Raw genomic sequence first — 5,814 nt, 5'->3', positions numbered from 1 at the left:
ACTATGCACAAAGAAAGTTGAGAAGAGAATGAGAAATTGGGGGGGGCAGGGGATCTTGCATGGTCAAGTTGGTTAAAAATGGAATGGCTATTATAACGGTTTTAAAAATAGGCTTGGGGCACCTGGCTGGCTCAGTCCCCGGAGACTACCACTCTTGCTCTCCAGGTTGGGTGTAGAGATTACTTCAAAAAAAAAAAAAATTAAGATTTTATGTATTTATTTGAGAGAGAGGATGAGCAGAGAGAGGGAGAAGCAGGCTCCCTGCTGAGCAGAGAGCCCAATGCGGGGCTCGATCCCAGGACCCTGAGAGCATGACCTGAGCCGAAGGCAGACGCTCAACCAACTGAATGACCCAGGCGCCCCCCCCCAATTTTTTTAATCTTTAAAAATAGGCTTTAGTACTGATAGTATACTAACCTAAAACTAAAACTTAGGGGCACCTGGGTGGCTCAGTTGATTAACCATCTGCCTTGGGCTCAGATCCTGACCCCAGGGTCTTGAGATCAAGCCCCATAGGAGGCTCCCTGCTCCGTGGGGAGTCTGCTTCTGCCCCTCCCCTTCCCCCCTTCCCTCCTGCTCATGATCTCTTGCTTGCACTCTCTCTCGAATAAATAAGTAAATAAAATTGTACAATAAGAAAATTAAACTAAAACTTAATTCTTTCATCTGCTCAAAGGACAAAATTCTTGTGTACTACTGATCTGCTCCTGAGCAGAGATTACCAGGGTTTCCTTTACCTTTTAAGTAATCTGCCTAGAAAACCAGACCCTGTATCTTATCAAAATAATTTCCTTTGCTTCCTGGTATCTGTATCATCAAGTCTTTGATTACTTGAGTAAACTGAGTCTTCTCCGTATTAAGAGAGCTAAGTTTTGCGCAGATCTATGTCACCTCCTATATTTGCCTTTGAAATCTTTTTGTCACTTTGGTTAAAGGGTAAGGATTGTTCATAATTATTTGTGATGCTCTTTAGTCAAGTGCCCAAAATCTTTTGATATTTTTGACAAACTTCCCAAAATCAAATTCTTTTTTTTTAAAGATTTTATTTAGAGAAAGAGAGCGCACACGAGTGGGAGGGGCAGAGGGAGACAGAGAGAGAGAATCTTTTTTTTTTTTAAGATTTTATTTATTTATGTGACAGAGAGACAGCCAGCGAGAGAGGGAACACAGCAGGCGAGTGAGAGAGGAAGAAGCAGGCTCTCAGCGGAGGAGCCCGATGTGGGACTCGATCCCGGAATGCCGGGATCACGCCCTGAGCCGAAGGCAGACGCTTTCACTACTGCGCCACCCAGGCGCCCCCAGAGAGAGAGAATCTTAAGCAGACCCCACACTGAGTGTGGAACTCAATGCAGGGGTCCATCTCAGGTCTCTGAGACCAAGATCAGAGCTGAAACCAAGAGTCAGATGCTTAACCAACTGCACCCAGGCACCCCCGGAAATAAAAATCTAAATGAAGTCTTTTGACCTGGAAATAATTCTGGGATTTTCCAGAATGCTTATGGAACATCTCGAAAGATTTGTTCTCTGTCCTTGTAAAAAGAGAGACATTAAACTAATTAGTCTTATTTGAAATGTGACATTACACGGAAGCATTTTCAAATAAGAAATAATGCTATAAGTTCTTTATTAATATCCTTATATGGATATGTTATTGATATAAGTGTTTCAGAAATTATATGAAACTCCTAAAAATCTGATATATAATATTATCAGTCATTATTACAGTTATCATCTTAAAATGTTGTGTGTCACAAAAACAACCAAATTTCCTTCTCAGTTGCCTTGTAACGAATTCTCATCAGAGCTTTAACCATGGCCATTTTTAAGTCTTTTGTCATGTACGGGCAGTTATTGTTGTACTCTGATGCTTTTGCAAAACTGTTTCATCTTCAGAAAAATTTCTGGAAAGGACTGACAGGCACTGTAGAATACAGGTTTCTGATAATTCAGATCATATCACTCAACTGCGAAAGAATTTACACAACTCAAAAGAAACCCTGGATTCATAAAACCGTCAACAAAAGATCGAGACCAACAAGAGTTAATTTCAGGGACTGACAGAACTGATGGGGAGGATTATAAATTATTATGACTTTTGTTTGAAACATTGCTGGTTCTTTAATCTTCTGTTTTCCAGATTTAAGGAAACCTTCTCTTAAACTAGCATGACCTACAGCAATTTGTAAAGTCTACCTTTGGAAACAAAGATGAAACTATTGCTTTTTCTCCCTACCCGACCCCTCCAGAATTTGGAAACTCCAAGTATTCTTATACTTTCATTGCAACATATTTATTCGTATAAGTCCAATAAGAACCTGTTCCCCTTATAACAGGACACTACTGGGAACACTGGTCGTGTTACCGAGGCTTTGACCGGAATGTCGTATTTGAGAAAGACGTGCATAGACTCAGATATGACCAGACAGCTTTAAGGAACTAAGGTTGACTTTATGGAGCCAATAAAGCCCCTTGGAAAAATCAGCCTGATAACCTTGCTGATGGGGTTCCCAGCGGCCTTATCATGTGACTAAGGAAGGTCGCCTCCTAACAGGCGCGGGAACCTCAAGAAGAGAGGAATTCACCCAAATCTATAGGTATTCCAGATGAAGTCTGACAGGAAGTTCTTGGCTTCTTAGCCTGGAAAGGCTTTTCCAAGTTTAATCTGAGATTCTGTATGAAAGGTTCTAGCAAAGACGACTTAAAAGAGCCTCTGGTCAGTCACTCTTCTTGCTGCGTGTAGGTAAGTCATCAAGCCAAGTTTACTGAAACTAGACTGAATTTGAAAACAAAACAGTCTTGCTGTGGTTATCTTTGATAAAAATCGGGGTGATTGCAGAGGGAACAATTATGTTTCAGTAATACATCTTTACGGATATATTCTAATGCTGGTGATTATCTTCGGGGTTTTGTCTTCTCCTATACTAGATCCTCAATTCTTCTAGTTTCCTCTGATATTTGGCTACCCTCCAAACTTTTAGCATTTCCAGTTTTTCTCCCACCCTCTGACTTGGAATCCTTGAGAACTAAACCTGCCTTTTTCCCCCAGCCACGCCAGCTAACGTGGGACGGCTTGATCCAAACTTCGGAGAACCCACCACAACAGCTCACGTAGGGACAGTCTTCATGCCTGTTGCCTGTGGGCCCCTCAGAAGGATCACCAGAGGCTTTCAAACTCCAAACCAGGCAAACCTGCCAGATTGCCACTGCCTGCCCTCCCTCCTTATGAAGACATTTCGAGCCCTAGTTGTGAAGACCTAGAAATCTCCTCCACCGGCTGCCCTTGGAGCTCAGGCTCCGGCTTTAGCGGCTTAGAGTCCGCTCCCGTCATTCATCTTTATTGTACCGCGTCACATCATTGCAAGAAGTAGGCCAAGTATAGTACAATGAGGTATTCTAAGAGAGAGGCCACATTTGCATAACTTTTTTTTGAATATTTTGTTTATTCATTTGAGAGAGAGTACACAAGCACGAGCGCGGGAGGGGCAGAGGCTGCGGGAGAAGCAGGCTCCCGCTGAGCAGGGAGGCGGTTGTGGGGCTCCATTCCAGGACCCCGGGATCCCGACCTGAGCCAAAGGCAGACACTTCACCGCTGAGCCACCCAGGTACCCCTCCCATAAATTTTATTATGGTTTATTATTACTACATTACATATAATTTATATATTATATTGTAATACAGTATATTATTACTATTGCTATAATTGTTCTATTTTACTATTAGTTCTTGTTAATCTCTTTGCCTGATTTATAGATTAAATCTTTTTTTTTTAAGATTTTATTTATTTATTTGACAGAGAGAGAGAAACAGCCAGAGAGGGAACACAAGCGGGGGAGTGGGAGAGGGAGAAGCAGGCTTCTCACTGAGCTGGTAGCCTGATGCGGGGCTCAATCCCAGGAGCCTGGCATCATGACCTGAGCTGAAGGCAGATGCTTAGGGACTGAGCCACCCAGGGGCCCCTATAGGTTAAATCTTATCCGAGGTATGTACGTATAGGAAAAGCACAGTATCTGTAGGGCTCAGTATTATCTCCACTTTCAGACATCCACTAGGGGTCTTGGAGTGTGTCCCCTGTGGATAAGTGGGAGTGGGGGGGACTACTGTAGGCCTAGCTTTGGGTGTCCACCTACATTACCACCTCCTGAAATGAGACACAATCTTTTACTGAACTGACCTATTCTCAGGACTCAGACTGGTTCGATGAGATATGCAGCAATCTACCAGCTCAGGATGGGTTCAAACCTGCTCACGCCATGTAGAGGCTGTGTGGAGGCTGCTTTCAGGCCACCAGCTTGAGCAATGGAGACCTGAATAAGGTAGAAGGGCCCACAGTGACCCCTACTCCCCTGGCTGACTGCAAACAGGCTCATTAGGCAGAAACTTCAAAATGCCCATAAGCCCTAGCTGACCAATGGGCTGCTTACTCCCAGACACAGTTACCCCAAAAGGAAAATTGCATACGTTCCCATACCCCCTCACCTTCCCCTTTATCTACAGCCCCCACCGCCCCCTCCTCGAAGACAGCCTCTCCCCTGCTGTCCTGTCTGCTGCTCCCTGCCATGTATTCTATCAACTTCTATCTCCTTGTTCAGCCTCCAGTGAATCCTTTCACCGCCCACAGGGCTGCTCCCGCCTGGGTCACCCCACACATTAAATGGCCCAAGGTGTTAAAATATTGGGTAGTATTACCCAAATCCCTGAACGGATCCCCTGAGCTGCACCCCCCCCCCCCCCCCCCCGCCGCAGGACCGACCTCTTTTCATAGCTGGGCCCTTCAAGTTTGGGACGATGGCTACGGACTACATTCCAGACTGCTGCCCGTGTAATCTGTATAGGATTTGCTACCCCGATCCTATGTGGAAATGCACTGTCTGGGTTACAACGCGCCCGACCCTGCTTGCAGCATGTTAGCTACCCCGGGAGCGGCCTGGCAGAGTCCGGCGATGGGAACGTGGGTCCGAGTGTGAGCCTTGACTGGCTTTTTCCTCTGTTGTGATGCAAGTGCCCAACTTAAACCTCGATTGCTGAGGCTTCCCTTTCAAAGAGGCACCGACTTCAAGGGCCATTTCAAATACACGTGTTGCCGGCCACCCTAGAACCTGCCTGGCCGGGCCCTGCACTCTGGCTTCTGTTTCAGAGAGTTTGGCTTCAGTAGCCCACCATGTGGGCCGCCTGTCTTTAAATTCCTGCTCTTACGTTTTAAATTCAGCGATAGGGTGAGCCTGCAAAATCCTCTGCCCCGCACTCCTGAGCCCAATAAAAGAGAACCCCAGGCCTATGAGTGCTGGCACTCTCCCCCACCCTGTATGCCTCTCTCACTCTCCCCAGCTACCTCACTGGTGGCCCCAGCTGTGCTGTGGAAACTCCAGGTCCAGTAAGTAAGAAACCTTTTTCTCCCATAAAATTTCCTGATGACCATTGCTAAAGGTCATTTCAGTCACTGCCCTCCCAGGCCCAGAGTCACCTCCTCCAGGAAGTTTCCCAGGACTGAAGGCTCCTGGCTGCAATCTCCCAGGGGAAGGGTCTTTAGCCTAAAACATTGGCTCCAGGGATTATAACGAGTCCTGGGCCGGGGCTGCAGACTGTGGGACAGGGATTGGACCCAGGGGCCAGACCCGAAGCTGGGTTTACGTACATGCTCAGAGAACTCTTCAAATGGCCAGTATTACACCATCTCCAGCACTGGCCCTGCTGTCCCGGGCTTCACCAGGCTCCTCTTCCAGCCATGCTGCTTAGCCTGCCTAGGAGCTAGCTCTCTGGCTTTCTCCCTCGCTCGCACATGGAGTTCTTCATTGTCTTGCATAGTAGGAACATTCC

This window comes from Ursus americanus, chromosome 2, assembly GCF_024610735.1.
Source record: "Ursus americanus isolate L20-20 chromosome 2, mUrsAme1.1.p, whole genome shotgun sequence".
Taxonomy (NCBI): Eukaryota; Metazoa; Chordata; class Mammalia; order Carnivora; family Ursidae; genus Ursus; species Ursus americanus.
This window is presented reverse-complemented; position numbering follows the sequence as displayed.